The 18,995-nt window shown below is 43.3% G+C and overlaps 1 protein-coding gene across 7 annotated transcripts in view; it reads right to left on the bottom strand.

Moving 5' to 3' along the window:
• Positions 1-18,995, bottom strand: part of LOC126351455 (leucine-rich repeat and immunoglobulin-like domain containing-NOGO receptor-interacting protein 4) — a 2,189,427-nt gene that overhangs the window by 1,185,127 nt on the left and 985,305 nt on the right. The window lies entirely within an intron of this gene.

Raw genomic sequence — 18,995 nt, 5'->3', positions numbered from 1 at the left:
GGATGCGATAGGACCTTGCAGAACTGGCACGAAAATGTATCCAGGAAATTAAAGTGCGGCAGATATCTCGAAAAGAATAATGTCGGTTGTGGCAGGGCGGTGCCAGCAACAGAGAGAGGGTCCTCGGAGCACTTGCGGTCGCCCAGCTATTTTTCGTGCTGTGTGTGGCTGCGTTAGTGAGGTACGTGTGGGAGGAGACGTGATCCAGCCAGCTATCGCCGTCTGCGATCGCCGTGGGAGCGCCAACTGCCTCATTAGCAGCGCCGCCGGCAGTCACGTCCCCAACCGCCTTGGCCTCCAGCAGCGAAGAGCGGCTTGTTTGCGCCTGCGTCTGACGACCACGCTCATCACACTGCGCCTTGACGTCTGCTGTCCGCGCCCTCTGTCAGCTGCCAGCTGCCAGCTGCCTCCCCAACTTGTCACGCTCTTGTCATTAGCGAAGCCAAATTGAGATTCTATGCTAATGTCGGAAATGATCGATATATTACTGGCAGCCGCCACTGCCAACAAACGAAGCGCCCCCACTCCTCGTCAGCCACGAGCAGCTGATGGCTCCCTGAAAATGATCTGTTTCTAATTGTTTTAGTAATCTACCGTTGCGTCTGTTTCATCTCTGAACCGTCATCCAAAACAGCAGCAACCGTTGTTTTCGGCCTGTGTCCTGACGTCTGAGGCAGAAATATCTTTAAATTCCTTAAGCAACTCTTATTCGCGAATTTAGTAACAGTTATTTTTCGGACAATACGAAAGTTTCGTATAATACAATGTAAATAGAGTTCTAAACGGCTAAAAAAAGGGCACAGTCTCAGTTGCATGTTGCCTACCTAAGGCTTCCAAGGGCAACAAAAGATTTATTTACAATATTTCGTAGTTCAATAACTGGTTCAAATGGCTCTAAGCACTATGGGACCTAACATCTGAGGTCATCAGTCCCCTAGACTTAGAACTACTTAAACCTAAGTAACCTAAAGACATCACGCACTTCCATGCCCGAGGCAGGATTCGAATCTGCGATCACAGCAGAAGCGCGTTTCCGGACTGAAGCGCCTAGAACCGCTCGGTCACAGAGGCCGGCATTTTATAGTTATTGAACGAATTTGAAAAGGTAAAACGCTGACATAATCCGCTTATTGAGGGCTATAAGCTTAAGTTGAAAGTTTAATATAATAAGTCCCGTATTACCGTTAGAAACAGTGTATATTTCTTGGCACACAGTAACTCACGGCACGGAAATTTATCTCACTATACTCATCGGGTATTTTAGAGTGTAAGCACTTAGCAATTTCGAACTCACAGCCCTCACAGAACGATGAAAGGAAAAACGTTTATCACTTACTAATCTCTCGCTGTACATCCAGTAGAAGTACAGCCTCAGAAAGGATGCTTTCATTGATTACTTCTCATTCTATTCTACTCACTACACATAGTGTATATGGTAATCACTTATACCACAGAATATACCTGCAAAATTATATCATTATGAGACACATACCTCGAAAGTTCACTGGAGTTCGTTTCTTTAAAGAATCGGGGTGGGTGTATTCTTTTTCGTTTTAATAACACATCACCTTCCACTGCATGAAGATATTTTAGCTAGTAAACTGTAGGCTCCATTTCAACCGTAAAAATCAGCCTATCCCCCTGCAACAGGGAAGTAATAGAGAAGGGATAGGGGTGACGAATGTGAATAGTAGTAAAATGTCAGATTTCGCGGGGACACAAAAGTTTGGTAAATTATGAGCCACAAGAGAATCGCAGGTAGATACGCTGAGCCTGCTATAGAAACAACCTGAGTTTTCCCACACACACACACACACACACACACACACACACACACACACACACACACACACAAATTAATCATTAACACATTATACTTTACAATACATGAAAAATAACATGTTTTATGCTGTCGAATCCCCATTAAATACCTTTTCCAATCATATTTTTATTCCATAGATGGAAACAGTACAAGAACTTTCGCAAAACTTTATTTTGGAAGGCAAATCTCATAGTTTGTCTTAAGCGAATTAAAATAAGCAAAGTAAACCGATTGTGTGTCGGACTGACCGCACTTTCCTAACATCAAATATAGGTGGCTTCAGATTTTGAGGACGATCCTGAACATGGGCTTTCAATGACAGCTTACCATTTATCTGAACACCAAAGAATTTGGACTGTTCAGACTCACTAATCATATTAGTATTCTCTATGATTAAAATGTCAGTTTCAGTTGAACTTTGTGTTAGAAACATCAATAACTAAGTCAAGCTTTGATTAATTGCTACGTTGCCAATATATTACTTAATATTCTTCACTACCAAACTAGAGTTTCACAATCTATACCACTCTCAAAAACGTGATTACGATTTTAAATTCATGACGAATATCGACATAATACTGGGTTAACGGGCAGTTGTATGATGAAAGATATTCTGACCCAACCAAGCCCTCGCTGTTTTTATAACCATTATTAAAACAATTCAAGAAACTGTGTAAAAGGTCAACATTTTGAGCACATAATACCACAGTCATAATATAATGATGTGACAAAAGTCATGGGATAGCGATTTTCACATATTCAGGTTGGGATAGTATCGCTTACACGAGGTATAAGATGGCAGTGCATCGGCGGCGGAGCTGTCATTTGTACTCAGGTGATTCAACTGAAAAGGTTTCCGACGTGATTACGGCCACACGATGGGAATTGATAGACTTTGAACGCGGAATGCTAGACACATGGGACGCAGTATTTCAAAAATGTCAGAGAGCCCAGCGTCACGAGTGTGCCAACATTACCAGGCATTGCCTCACAGGACGAACTTATCAGTTAGGACAGTGCGAAGAATGGTGGCGTTAATGGTCTATGGCAGCACAAGATCACCAACGAGAGTACCAACAACACGACATCGCCCTGCCGTACCTCTCCTGGGCTCGTGGCCAATCGGTTGGAACCTGGACGACTGGAAAACGGTAGCCTGCTCATGTGAGTCCCAATTTCAGTAACTAAGAGCTGAGTGGGATTCGTTATGAAGAGGAGGGTAGGGCAGAGAGTATGTTACGGTTAACAGTTTAGTGACAGGGCTTTTCTTGTCAGACTCGACAGCAAACCAACACCGACAACGATAGTTCTGGTATACATGCCGAAGTCGCAAGCTAAAGATGAAGAGATACAGCATATAAGGATATTGAAAGGATAATACAATACGTAAAGGAGGTTGAAAATCTAATTGTCATGTGGGACTGAAATGCAGTTGTAGAGGAAGGAGTAGAATAAAACGTTATGGGAGAATATGGCTTGGGACAAGAAACGAGAGAGGAAAAAGAGTAAGAGAGTTCTGTAACAAAATGCAGCTAGTAATAGCGAATACTCTTTCAAGAATCACACGAGGAGGAGGTATACTTGGAAAGGCTGGGTGATAGGGGAAGATTTCAGTTAGATTACATTATGGTCAGACAGAGATTTCGAAAAAAGATATTGGATTCTAAGGCGTACCCAGGAGCAGACACAGAGTCAAATCACATCGCACTAGTAGTGAAGAGTAGGGTGAAGCTTAAGAGATTTGTCTGGAAGAATCAATACGCAAAGAAGTGGGATACTGAAGTACTAAAGAATGACGAGAAACGCTTGACGAGGTGATAGATCCAGTAAAAATGAATAGCTTAGAAGGCAGCACAGCTGAAGGAGAATGGACATCTCGAAATGGGCAATCACAGAAGTTGGAAAGGAAAACCTAGGTACAAAGAAGGTAACTGCTAAGTAACCATAAGTAACAGAATAAATACTTCATGTGATCAACGAAAGAACGAAGTACAAAAATGTTCAGGAAAATTCAGGAGTACATAAATACAAGTCCCTGAGGAATAAAATAAATAGGGAGTGCAGGGAAGCTAAGACAAAATGACGGCATGGAAAAGTGAAGAAATCTAAAAAGGAATGATTGTCGAGAGGACAGACTCAGCAAACAGGAGAGTCAAAACAACCTTCGATGAAGTGAAAAGCAAGGTTGGTATCATTAAGGGTGCAACGGGAATTCCACTGTTAAATGCAGAGGAGAGAGCGAATAGGTGGAATGAGGAGACATTGAAGGTCTCTATGACGGGGAAGATTTCTCTAATATGATAAAAGAAGTAACAGTAGTCGGTTTAGAAGAGATATGGGATCCAGCACTAGAATCAGAGAGCTTTGGAGGACTTAAGACCAATTAAGGTAGAAGGGATAGATACCATTCTGTCAGCATTCCTAAAATCATTGGAAAAGTGGCAACAAAACGACTATTCACGTTGATGTGTAGAATGTATGAGTCTGGCAACATACCGTCTGACTTTCTGACAAATATCATCCACACGATTCCCAAGACTACAACAGCTGACAGGTGCGAGAATCATCGCACAATCAGCTTAACAGCTCATGCATCGAAGATGCTTACAAGAATAATATACAGGAATGTGTGGGAAACACTGATGAGGAGGAGGGACAGGGTGATAGGACATCTGTTAAGGCATCAGGAAATAACTTCCATGGTACCAGAGGAGCTGTAGAGGGCAAAAGCTGTAGAGGATGACAACAGATTGGAATTGAGGAGGAAAGTTGCAAGCACTACTGTGAGATGAAGTAGTTGCCACGGGAGAGAGATTCGTGGCGGGCAGCTTCAAACCAGTCAGAAAACTGATGGGGAAAAAAAGAGCTGATGTTAGGGTTCGAGTGTGGCTCAGACCGCACGAAGCCATGGACCCAAATGGTCAACAAGGCACTGTACAAACTGGTAGTGCCTCCATAACGGTGTGGGCTGTGTTTACGTGGAATGGACTGGATAATCTGCTCCAATTGAAGCGATCATTAACTGCAAATGGTTGTCTTCGACTACTTGTAAACCACCAGCAGTCATTCATGGACTTCATGTTTCCATACAACGGTGGAATTTTTATGGATCACAATGCATCATGGCACCGGGCCACAATTGTTCGCGATCCTCTTTGAAGAAAATTCTGGACAATGTGAGCGAATGATTTGGGCACCCAGATCGCCTGACTTTAATCCCATCGAGCATTGATGGGCTGTAATCGAGACATCATTTAGTTCACAAACCCTGCGCCGGCAACACTTCCGCAATTATGGACGGCTATAGAGGCAGACTAGCTCAATGTTCTTTAGGGGACTTCCAACGATTTGTTGAGTTCATGCCATGTCGAGTTGCTACACTACGGTAGGCCAAAGAGGGTCTGCTGATATTAGAAGGTATCCTATCTCAGTGTAAAAGTATATAAAAAAAACACGACCCGTACCAGGCTTAAGAGTTTGCTTGTCTTTGATAAGCAAGGGAAAATGTTCATGAGACCTCTTCTCCTGTTAACGGGCAGTAGTTTGCGGAAATTTTATTTCCGTTTGATCGAGTAGCACATATGTTTTGTCGCTGAGGTCCCCTTTGGAGGCTCCTTCCGGTGCGAAAGAAAGAATTTATGGTTTCAGTTCTTATAAAACCAAGTTCTATGACACAATTCCATACCTATTCCATTTAAAAATTACTTGTGTACATAAGAAAATTTGCCATATTTTCTGCTGTAGCTCATCGAAAACCCCTCCTCGATATACTTAGTGACTCTCGCAACTGAGTGGTGTTCAAAACTTCAGCCTGACGTGTCAATGTCAAGCAACATAGCTCGATTAAATTTAGACCATACAGAGAAACAACTGCTACAGTATAGTACAGAAAATAACCGAGACGAGCGGATGTAACACTTTTATTTAAATACAAAAATTACATTGAAGTCAATGTGATTTAAGAAGCTCCCCTGGACCTTACAGACCTTGGGACATGGTTCTTAATATGGTCTGTGATGGCCGCTGACAGCAGTGCATTTTCTCCGTTACGTACCCCCATGTTGCCACAAGATTAATAACGAAATCTTGCGAAAGGGCGTTCCATTCCACCAACAGTGCGGTTGACAATTGCTGAATAGTCGTTGGTGCATGTGGGCGTGCCGCAGTTGCGTCTTCCTAACCTATCCCACACGTGGTCAATGGGATTTAAGTGCCGGCTTGAGTGGCCGAGCGGTTCGAGGTGCTACAGTCTGGAACCGCGCGACCGCTACGGTCGCAGGTTCGAATCCTGCCTCGGGCATGGATGTGTGTGATGTTCTTAGGTTAGTTAGTGCTCAGAGTGAAACGTCCTCTTAGAAAAATTAGTGAATTACTGTGCCGATGAACCTCTTACGTTATTTGATTTTCAAAAAGCTAAGCATAACTGAACGTACTCAGACATTTCGCTCTTTACTTATTCAGATCAACACTAAACTGACACACAATATTTTTAGCGCAACGCAATCTGACTTTCAATAATCTCTACAAAAGAATGGCCCTTACTAACAATAAGCTATACCTTTCATGAATTACTTAAGTCACAAAACTCGTTACTCAAACTACTGCAATACAGCGAGCGCCAATACTGTCAGCTTAATAGAAGATTCTAACTACTGAATGCACAAACTACTGATAGGCATAGTTAGCAAATGAAAGATTTTGACAGAGAACAAACAATGTATTTACTTTAATAGTGTTCAAAAGTTCATGACACCCCCAACTGCGCAACGCTACGCGCTGTTCACATCCAACTGCCCAACACTACAATAGCGAATATTACAATGCCAACCAGTCACAGACCGCACACAGCACAGCCAGTGATTTTCATATAGAGCGCTACGTAGCGTTACCAGCATAAAAACCTAAACAGCCTACTTACAAGAGCCATTTGAACGATTTGGGATTTAATTCGGGAGAACGGGCAGACTAATCTATTTGCCGAATATTTGCTTGTCCGAAGAGCTCCATCATCTGCGCAGTTCGATGCAGTCGCGCTTCGTCATTCATTATTATGAAGTCAGAACTAAATGTACCATTGAAGGAAGTCACACGGGGAAGGAATATAGTGTCAACAATAAGGCTGACCAGTGAGTGCACAGTGTTCAAAAATTTGGAGGTCAGAGTGTCCTTGAAACATTAACCTTCCTACACCTGGACCATCAAAATGGCATACTCTAACATGTGGAAAATTGCGAACATCTACTACACCCAGGAACATTGTCCAACATGATCGTTTTGATGGTCCAGCGGGTGTTATGGTGTGGGGAAACATAATGTTTCTTGGGTGAACTGATTTCCAAATATTTGAGAATGGTACGCTACACTGGTCAACACTAATAGGACACTATATTCGCCAGCCGGGGTGGCCGAGCGGTTCTATGCACTATAGTCTGGAACCGCGCGATCGCTACGGTCGCAGGTTCCAATCCTGCCTCGGGCATGGGTGTGTGTGATGTCCTTAGGTTAGTTAGGTTTAAGTAGTTCTAAGTTCTAGGGGACTGATGACCTCAGAAGTTAAGTCCCATAGTGCTCAGAGCCACGCTCTATTCCTTCCCCATTTGCTTTTTACAGTGGTGTATTGGGCCCTGACCTCATTTTCATGGATGGCAATGTGCGACTGAATTGAACAGTGCAGAGAGTGGGTTTCTGAGAAAGTGAGAATATTCGGAGAATGGACTGACCTGCGCGTTCCTTAACTTAAATCCTATCCAAAACATGTGGGATGTGTTCGGGAGACGTACTACAGTACTTCCGCGTGTCCGAACGACCTCACAGCAAGTGTCAGTCGCTCTGGTGGATGAATGGAATGCCCTACCTCGACAATTACTCACCAAACTAGCAGCCAGCATGGTGGCATGTTCTAGAGCATGGACTGTCGTCCGTGGTGATCAGAACTTCCTAAGAAACATTTCCAGCTGTTTGTAATGACCAGGGAACCATCGTGAATCGCGGTGACTTCAGAGTAATTACAGCCTTTGAATAGAAGTGTCATTTCTGTTCGTCTCTTTGTGTATTACTTTCAGGTACCCCCTGTACTACAGGGTGTTCGGAAACGCCCATTAAAAATTCTAGGACTTGAAGAGTGGAGTGAGTAGATAATATTTTGAACTAGAACGTACGTTCGCAAACATGCCATTTCCGTGCTACAAGCACTTTAAAAAATATTGTTAACACGACCACATTTACAAGGAATTAATTGGACGTGTCCCAACACTTGTTTCACAGTTCCACTCATTAATAGCCAGATAAACTGCACTTGTACTCGTTGTCGGGTTCTCTTCAACGTGATGTATGTACGGCCACTTCTAATTCGGGCGTGCGGCTTCTCCTTGGAGCATCACAGTTACGCTTGCTAACAGTTAAGATATCCCTTTCTCGAATATGTTGCATAATTGGGACTACAAGGGTATGCGATGTAGTCGGGCGTTGTGGAGATCCTGATAAAGGCGAGGAGCATCTCTTCCATTACCGTGTGCTTCGCCATTCAGAAAGATTATGGCGGTGTACGCTACAAACATGGATTCAACTATATTTGCTCTAACACTCACAGACAATTGAATCACACTCGAACCAAGTGAGAAAGGTGGGACAGACATAAAAAAGGCATTAGTCGATAATTCGTAACCCCCCCCCCCCCCCACCACCTATTGTGTGTCTACCAAGAAAACACGTTTTCAAACGGCTGTAACATGGTGTTTTTCCGGATATGGGTTACTATTCAAAATATTATGCACTTCCTCTACTTTGCAAGTACTAGAAGTTTGTAATCGCAGTTTCCAGACACCCTGTATACTGTAGCAGTTCTTTCCATGTGTGGTCCCAGTTTCAGAGAGCTATGTTACTTGACACTGACACATAATGCGAAAGTTGCTTTCTGTCTTAAGTATTGCGCACCAGTGTATCTGGAGTCGCCTGCCTTGGACACCACAGCTTTCTCAGTATTATAGCTGTACGGATGTTGAAATCCGCTCAGGTGAAACACGATACAGCTAGTGAATTATTAGGTGTTTCATCTCGGTAAATAGCGTTCCACATGCAGGCTGTTACCGCAATGGTAGAGCTTCTGGGCAAACTGCCTTGATCTCTTCACGCGCATCAGTGTTCTCCCCTGACATATATCAGTTTATTAAGCTGTCTGCATAGCGCAGCGGCGAGACGGGTGAGCGCCTGACGCACGCTACGACTTCCCCACACTGAGTAGGTGTTCCGCTTGCGTGACTGTGTTTACCCCAACAGCTCCCAGCAGGGCGCGCATTAGACGATACGAAGCGCCCTCGGCGATAATGTCGTGTCGCTGCGGAAGGCAGCGAGCCGTATAGTAAAGCTAGCTGGCTCCACATACGTGCCCCAGGGAGGCGCGCCACGCGCCCGCTGATAACGCACGGCTCGCCTGAGCATTCTGTTTTAAAGACCATGCTTCTCGTTGATACACTGTCGACTATTAAACAGGAAAAATGTGTTTTGATCATCAGATTGCGATTACAGCTATGTTCGTATTTCACCACAGAGCATTTTTTCCCCCCATAGTACCACGTCGAGCACCTTTAGACCTGCTCTCTACGATCAATTGTTTCTTTTTCCCCTCTTATACAGCAGGTAAACGAGTATGAATTAGAAAAGCTACAAAATACAGTACCCTACAATAATAACGTAAATAGAAATGAACTTTTTTTCTCCGCCACTTACCACTAATTATCGAACAAGGATAAAGTATACTGCGAATGATGGATTAATGTTTATTACATCTGTACAGTAGCTTCCAATTTATCTGTGTATTCAGTAGTGTGGGGAGCCTTATATCACTGTTTGTATCTACATTTGCTAGTCCACTACCCAAATGGAAAGGGAATTACTGCTTGCAGGCTGTGATACCTCGCCGGCCGGTGTGGCCGAGCGGTACTAGGCACGTCAGTCTGGAACCGGGAGACCGCTACAGACGCATGTTCGAATGCTGCCTAGGGCATGGATGTGTGTGATGTTCTTAGGTTAGTTAGGTTTAAGTAGTTCTAAGTTCTAGGGGACTGAAGACCTCAGAAGTTAAGTCCCAGAGTGCCCAGAGCCATTTTTTTTTTGTTGTGATACCTCTTAACTTCCTCCTATGACCCATTTGCGAAGGATAGTTTGCAACTCAAGAGAGTCTCACAGGATGTCACTCTTGTTTTGACTGGACAGAAGTACAGAAGCGCGTCTCTTCGCTTTGTCGACTTTTCCATTTAATCAGAGGTGATTAATATCGAAAAATTCTATCATTACGCAGCAGGTCAGGCAAGTCTAGCATGTGTTCCCCACCTCCAGCTGCCCTTCAGATGCCTCGAATTGTCTTCCCTGGTGGTCTCCATGTTTCTCAGCAGTGTCACTATTTCCTGAGCCGGAAGTTGTGGGTTGGACTCCTGCAGTAGCTGCTATCTACATCTACATGTCTACTCCGTAACTGGCATTTAGATGCCTGGCAGAGAGCTTCATCGAAATGCTTTCCCAGTATTTCTCCACGGTATCACTCTCGGATAGTATTCCGGAAAAACGAACACTTAAATCTTCACGTACGAGCTCCAATTTTTCTTATTTTATTACGATGATAATTTCTTCCTACGTAGGCAGGCGTTAACAAAGTTTTTGTTATTTTTATTTTTATTTACATTCAGAGGAGAAAGCTGGTGATTGAACTTTCGTGAATAGGTCTGGCCGTAGCGAAAAATGTCATTTTTAATGGTTGCCCCTAGTCTCGTGTATCATAGCTATGATACTCTTTCCCCTATCTACCGATACTACAGAACGAGCTGCCCCTTTTTGAATTTTTTTGACGTCCTCCGTCAATCCTGACTGGCAGGGATCCCCTACCGCGCAGCAGTATTCCAGAAGATGACGGACAAGTGTAGTATAGGCAGTCTGTTTGGTGGACTTGTTGCGTATTCCAAGTTTTCTGCCAAGAAAGTGTTTGTCTCGCCTTCCTCACAACATTACCTTTGCGGATAGGACGAGGAATTCCGCCTTATGCAAGACACCTTTTCAGCTTCGTTTTACCCAGACATGTTTCAGCACTCTTTAGTGGGTTATTTTATTTCCTTACTTTCTCAGTAGATGCAAGTAAGTAAGAAAATAAAATAACCCACTAAATAGTGCTGAAACATGTCTGGGTAAAACGAAGCTGAAAAGGTGTCTTGCATAAGGCGGAATACCTCGTCCTATTTTCATAGCAACCACGGACGTAAGGAGAACTACAACACCACAAGATGATTATTACCTATGCAATCATCTCATTTTAATTCGCTCATAATTATTATACCCAGGTATTTTAGTTGAATTGACAGCCTTTAGATTTGTGTGATTTATTGAGGAATAGAAATTTATTCGATTCCTTTCAGTACTCATGCAGATGGCTTTACGTTTTTCATTACTTAGAACCAATTGCCACTTTTCGCACGATGCAGGTATCTTATATAAATCATTTTTCAATTGTTTTTGATCCTGATGACTTTATTGGAGGGTAAAAAACAGCATCATCTACGAATAATCTAAGGGGGCTGATCACATTATCTCCAAAATCGTTTTTATGGATTAGAAAGAACAGAGTATCTATAACACTTCTTTGGGGAACACCGGATATCACTTCTGCTTTTCTCGATGTCTTTCGTCCCTTACTGAAAGCTACTCGCAGATCTAAGACACTATTCGACAGACATGCAAGTGGATTAGAAGATTCTTGCGAGGAATGGTGTCGAAAGTCCTATGGAAATCTTGAAAAGTGAAATCATGTTGACATCTTCTGTCGATAAGTCTCATTACTCGGTGTGAATAAAGAGTTAGTTATGTTTCACTGAGCCGTGATGCGTCTCGCGTTGGTGCCGTTGGTAGGTTGGCATCGTGTAATATGGATAGTGGCATCTCGTTTTCTTCTCGTGTTTACTGGCGCCACTACGTTTGCTGGCGTTGTCTATCTGCGAGTGGAAGCAGCAACGGTTATCGATATCTAGTACTCTAGTACTATCTTTGGAAGGGTGTCATGTGTTATCCGGATCGAGGGGCTGTAGTTGCGAGGGCGACAACCTCGTTCTCCACCGGACCCATGACGTTTGAGGTGAGTGAACATTAATCTAGTTGTGAAACCTCCACTAGTTTGAGATCACGCTGTTGCTGCTCGCAGGGTCGCTGAGATGAAGAGCAACGAGTTTGGAGTTGGCGAAATTAATTAGCCGTCCTCCACCTTTTATTATCAATCATTGAATTCCTTGAGTTTATTGATGAAGTTCAACCATCGGTATTTTTCTGCCTAGTTGCCGCTAACGCACCAGCTACCTGCCCTGGAGGTTAGCGTATTTTCGCGGCAGTGTGCCTTTCCTCCCCTTCCCGTTGCTGTCCGGTAAGGCGTGTAGTTCGACAGCCTCCTTGATTGTGGTTCAGATATTTCTTTCTTTTGCACAACTTTGGTCGTAGTGGGTCCGGATGTTCTAAACACCAGATTGTGAAGACGCAATGCTGTCCGCCGGTTCCGCCTTGTTTGGGTTATTCCATCGTTGTGTTGGTTATCAGACGTTAGGTAGATGTTGCAAGAGTGTTGGCCTGCCTTTAAATTGTCACTAGTTTGAGTTGCAACCCGGTTAAGTGAATACAACTGTTGGCTACCTGTCTCATCGTTTACGAAGTTCAAAGACTTTCCCAGGTCGATCCTTGGAGCACTGTCCGAGGCCCACTTCTTTCTTGATTCGGTCAGATCGTGATGCTTTGTCAATAAGGCCTTCAACCGTGAATGCAATTTGTCTTAAGAATTTTTATTATATATTGTCTCTTAATAGTGAAAATTTGATGGTTGTTCTTTTTTGTAGTATTTTAGTATCTCTTGGAGAAGTTTAATTCGTTCTTAAGAATTTTCTATCCAGGCCTTCAGCCGTCAAATTGTTTTTTTGAGTTATTACTATTGGGACCATCTGAGTACGGCCATGTCCACAATGAATCCTGCCTTCCCCTAAATACCATGTCTCATTCACAAGAACGATATAAGTTGAATTTCTGGTCAATAAGGCCTTCATCCGTGAGTGCAACTTGCTTAAGAAATTATTTACTAGACATTGTGTCTTAACAGTCAAATTTGACAATTGTTCCTTATTGTCAACCTTATTTGCAATTGTTTTCAATTAAAGTGTACCTGATTTTTAAAAAAAGCTGAGTCAACAACGGTAACTGAGTACGGCCCCGTCCACAATGAATCCTGCCTTTCTCTAAATACCATGTCTCATTCACAAGAACGATATTTTCTGAATCTCTGCTAATTATATGTCAAAAAATCGTTTTCCTCCAGGTAATTCATAGTGTCCAAATACCACAGGAGATTGACTCAATGATATGGGTATGTAATTCTGCGGGTTACTGTTGTTGATTGTATTGGTAAGACGTGTACGGATCTTTCGTCGATTGAGAGCCTTTATCGGTACCTACTGCTCTGCTTACGTCTTTGGTACATTGCGAGTAACTGCGGTTCGGGTGTCCCGCCAGAAGCATTGGCGTCGTGCTTCACGAAGATAAAGACTCGCGTGTGAGTAACGGGAAGGAGTTTGGTTGAGTGCCCACTGCAGAATAGCAACTAGTTGCCAACAATTTGCTGACGGCTCCCTGTAACAGTCGAGGCACTAGCTTCAGTAGTCCGGCCAGGTTGGTGTATAGAGGAAAACGTGTTGACCGTTAACGAGGCCGTCTGTCTGCTTGAATTAACTGCTTGTTCCCTGCTTGGGCAGCGGCGAGTAGCAGGTTGCAGTCCGAGTCCATGAATACGCAGTTTAACCTGGTGGTCAGGGGGTTTGTGTTGGTTCTGAACTGAAACCATAGAAGTTTATTTGATCCAGCACCTCAACACACACCAACCTTGCTTCCTACTGGTGATTGCTACGCATAGAGCTGTTAGATCAGCATATCCAGATAGGAATGGAACTAGTACACAATATGGACTGCAAGACTTGCCTTTATTGATTTAAGCTGCTTCACTACACCTTGGATATCTACCTTTAATTGACCTACTTTGTGAGCTTCATTTGAAGTATGAAACAAAACACTGGCGTTGAACGATATTTAAAATGCAGAATATCAGTAAGAACTACGGAAATCACTTGAAATCTCGTCCATTCAATGTATGACGATTATATATCACTACATGCTACATGAACTACTCATGGCCATCCAAGTTTTTCATTTTTGTGAAGGGACCCACATGCTCACACAAACGTCGATAAATGGTGACAAAGTATTTGTGAGTTGGGTGGTTCTGTCTACCAAGAGGTTACGTAGATCTGTGCGGCATCTCGACTGCGCGCTTCAGTGTACAGAGTGGTTAAAATTAAACTTTCGCTGCTTGAGAGGACCGCAATGAAAATCGAGTGATCGTACGACAATGAAACTTTGAGGAAATATTTATAAGGGCTTGTGGAAAAATAAATGAATAAACCACTGAAAGACACACATTTTAATTTTCAAGTGAGAGGGTAACATTCGTTAAAAGCGTACCGTGTTTTCCATTCGAAGTTACAAACGTTGCTCAGTGTGACGACCATCTGCATCCACGACTGCGTGGAACGGCACTAGGGATTGCTCTACTGCTGCCTGAAACATCTCAGACAGGATGTTTTTTACCTACCTCGCTATGCTCATCTTCCACCACTGGCATGTCCTAGTGTTGATAAATCCCGTCCTTAAAATGACCCCACGTACAGAAATCACACAGGCTCAAATCTAGTAATCTTGGTGGCCATGTAGTTTGAAACGATTGGCCAATGATTCGGTCTTCTCCAAATGTGTCATGGGGTAACCAAGTGACCCCACAACTAACGTGAGGTGGAGCTGCACTGTGCACCAAACCAAGTGAATCCAAAGTACATCTCTCCCGTAGCCCAGAGAACACAGTAGCGTGTGCCGTTGAAGCTGCACGTTCTTTTATTCTTTCGGTCCGAGTCCCTCCTACGTCGCTGAAACAACAGGTCATGACACTAACACTAGTAACATCGCAAATTGTGCAGCGTGCAGGCTCAACATTTTCCCAGTAGCCTAGGGGTACCCATGCGTAAATAGTTTTCAGCCTGCAATATCTCAAGTAGCGAAAGGTTAATGGTAACCACACTGTGGAATAAAACCATAGCGGGTTGCTCCTGGAATGAATAAAGAGCTCTTTGGGCTACGACACATCTGAAACCACACAACTTGCCACACAGAGAATGTAGTTCGTAACTACCATCTTCGCTGGCAAGCGTGTGTTAATAAACTCATGACATACAATGTGTATGGGCTACTGAGTGGTGCGCCAACTGCCGTCGCAGGAAAGATGGGCAGGAGCAGAAATGATTAGCGAACAAGTTTACACAATGAACATAAGATTTACTTCACCTGTATTTCTCCAAGAGTACGAAGACTCATTACAAATATGCAGCAAGAAATAGGGTCCAGCTATCACAATGTCAACTAGGATGAGGATCCTTGCACTTCAGCACGAACTTGGTGTCGAAACGAGGAGGCTCCATGCACAAGTGGGCTGAGCAGCTGCCGCCGGCCGTCCTATATTGCGGCGACAGAAGGCGCTTGTAGTATAGAGCTTCTATAGGTCTGGCTCAGCAGATCTACATCTACATCTACATGACTACTTGCAATTCACATTTATGTGCTTGGCGGAGGGTTCATCGAACCACAATAATACTGTCTCTCTACCATTCCACTCCCTAACAGCGTGCGGGAAAAACGAACACCTAAACCTTTCTGTTCGAGCTCTGATTTCTCGTATTTTATTTTGATGATCATTCCTACCTATGTAGGTTGGGCTCAACAAAATATTTTCGCATTCGGAAGAGAAAGTTGGTGACTGAAATTTCGTAAAAAGGTCTCGCCGCGACGAAAAACGTCTATGCTGTAATGACTTCCATCCCAACTCGTGTATCAATCTGCCACACTCTCTCCCCTATAACGCGATAATACAAAACGAGCTGCCCTTTTTTGCACCCTTTCGATGTCCTCCGTCAATCCCACCTGGTAAGGATCCCACACCGCGCAGCAATATTCTAACAGAGGACGAACGAGTGTAGTGTAAGCTGTCTCTTTAGTGGACTTGTTGCATCTTCTAAGTGTCCTGCCAATGAAACGCAACCTTTGGCTCGCCTTCCCGACAATATTATCTATGTGGTCCTTCCAACTGAAGTTGTTCCTAATTTTAACACCCACGTACTTAGTTGAATTGGCAGCCTTGAGAATTGTACTACTTATCGAGTAATCGAATTCCAATGGATTTCTTTTGGAGCTCATGTGGATCACCTCACACTTTTCGTTATTTAGAGTCAACTGCCACCTGCCACACCATACAGCAATCTTTTATAAATCGCTTTGCAACTGATACTGGTCTTCGGATGACGTTACTAGACGGTAAATTACAGCATCATCTACGAACAACCTAAGAGAACTGCTCAGATTGTCATCCAGGTCATTTATATAGATCAGGAACAGCAGAGGTCCCAGGACGCTTCCCTGGGAACACCTGATATCACTACAGTTTTACTCGATGATTTGCCGTCTATTACTACGAACTGCGATTCCCGACAGGAAATCACGAATCCAGTCGCACAACTGAGACGATACCCCATAGGCCCGCAGCTTGTTTAGGAGTCGCTTGTGAGGAACGGTGTCAAAAGCTTTCCGGAAATCTAGAAATACGGAATCAACTTGAGATCCCCTGTCGATAGCGGCCATTACTTCATGCGAATAAAGAGCTAGCTGCGTTGCACAAGAGCGATGTTTTCTGAAACCATGCTGATTACGTATCAATAGATCGTTTCCTTCGAGGTGATTCATAATGTTTGAATACAGTATATGCTCCAAAACCCTACTGCAAACCGACGTCAATGATATAGGTCTGTAGTTAGATGGATTACTCCTACTACCCTTCTTAAACACCGGTGCGACCTGCGCAATTTTCCAATCTGTAGGTACAGATCTATCGGTAAGCGAGCGGTTGTATATGAGTGCAACATTGGGTCCACCATAGCCTGTGCAACCTGTGTTGGCGTCAGAAACTTGCCATTCTGTTACCAACGTCAATATCGATATGTGATACCACATAATGTAAGAGATCAGTGCTAACTGCTTTACTGCAGACTCACTGTCTATTTCAGGACATTACGTTACCATGAAATTTTTTGTTCATTCTCTTGTCAGGAATCGCCTTGTGATGTTCGTTGCTTTACTTTATATTCCTCATATAAACATATAACGTCAAGCATTATTCCTTCATTACATCAATCTGATATTGTGACTATATCTTTCCTCAAATCCAATGGAGACATTTAACTCACATGATTGCAGTGAGCCAGCAATGAGTGTGTTCCTCATACTCAGAGTGTGGTTATACTACGAACATTGATCAAAGAGTCCCTGACAAGCTTCTTTGGAGAACTCCAGGTGTTCTTTTCATTTTATTAAATTCCAACATATGTGAAAATGTATTTACAGAGCAGAACGGAGCTGTGACAGTAAATTTTGTACCTTTGTAATCGAGTGTCTAGAGCGGTTACCAGCTCAAATCAGAGGTAGCTTTCTTCATTTCCGCGCCGTTGGACAGGTTACGTGTAACAAACAAGTATGGAAATGAGAGAGAGAGACTGCGGCACAGACTACATAATTCGTTCATTTAGGAGCGGCGCAATTTCATTGTAGGGAGCCAAGGCGGGCACGCTCGTGCCGTAAATGAATTTCTGCAAGCTGCTGCAGCGTAGCTACTGGGAGGCGGCCGGAATAACAAAGGCCAGGCGGCGCCAAAGCAGGCATGGCTGTAATGCTGAGCGCGTTTCCCCGCTTTTTTATTCTGCATTTTCTGGCTGGGCAGCTTAACGTTCCGCTGGCCGGGAGCTTATTGCAAACGAGTTGATGTACAACACCTAAGATGGAAACTGTCTAGTTCCGTAGAACTAAAGCAGAGATATTGGAAAAGCAGTTATCAAAAGGAAAGCATAACTAACTAGTTACATTATTAATTAAAAAAATAACAGGCCAAAAATGTAAAATGGCAGATGTAGACGTCAATTTGAGAAGAGGCTTCCAACTATTTCACTACAATTTTTTGATCCGATATTCATATTGGTAACCTGTTTTCATCTAAAAGAAAATTGCCAAAGAAGATCATTAAAATGATGATTAACTTGTTTCCGTAATTTAACCAGCAACGGAAAAAGACAACTACATTATTCAATGAAACGCCGAAATCCAACAACAGCTGTATCTACGTGTACATGACTACTGGAAATTCAGACTTCAGTGTTTAGCGGCTGGTTCTTAAAAACATGTGAGCTCCGATTTCTCTTACTTTATTGTGATGTCCATTTTGCGCGTGTATAGGACATCACACACATCCATGCCCGAGGCAGGATTCGAATCTGCGACCGTAGCGGTCACGCGGTTCCAGACTGAGGCGCCTAGAACCGCTCGGCCACACCGGTCGGGGATACACTGTTGTAGTTTATTCATTTTGAGCCGCAAGGAGCGATCTGCGATAATACATTAGCAAACATAAACTTCTTTTCCAATTTCGCAAATAATAATCTTTGTTTTCGATAACTGGTTTCGGTAAACAGTGTTACCATATTCAGATCTCAACGAACACGTCATTGCATAATTCTTAAAATAACTATAAACTGCTCTTTCTCATGAATTAACACGTAGTTCATAGACGAGAAGACTGATGCATCGGCATGTCAAAATTAAGACAACTATATACACAGTTATTTACCAAGCACATCTGTCTTACGTCACTCACTATCAGGGCGTCGCTAATTTTAACATGCCGTTACATCAGTCTTCGCGTCTATTAAGTTCCTACCAATTCGTAAGAAGGAGAACTTTTACCATTGTTTTAACAAATATGCAATGATCTGTTTGTCAAGATCTGAAGATGGTAACGCTGACTACTGAAACCGGTTATTGAGAATAAAAGTTATTATTATCCCCGACCGGTGTGGCCGAGCGGTTCTAGGCGCCTCAGTCTGGAACCGCGTGACCGCTACGGTCGCAGATTCGAATCCTGCCTCGGACATGGATGTGTGTGATGTCCTTAGGTTAGTTAGGTTCAAGTAGTTCTAAGTTCTAGGGGACTGATCACCTCATATTTTAAGTCCCATAGTGC

Source organism: Schistocerca gregaria, chromosome 1 (assembly GCF_023897955.1).
Source record: "Schistocerca gregaria isolate iqSchGreg1 chromosome 1, iqSchGreg1.2, whole genome shotgun sequence".
NCBI classification, from domain to species: domain Eukaryota; kingdom Metazoa; phylum Arthropoda; class Insecta; order Orthoptera; family Acrididae; genus Schistocerca; species Schistocerca gregaria.
This window is presented reverse-complemented; position numbering and strand designations above follow the sequence as displayed.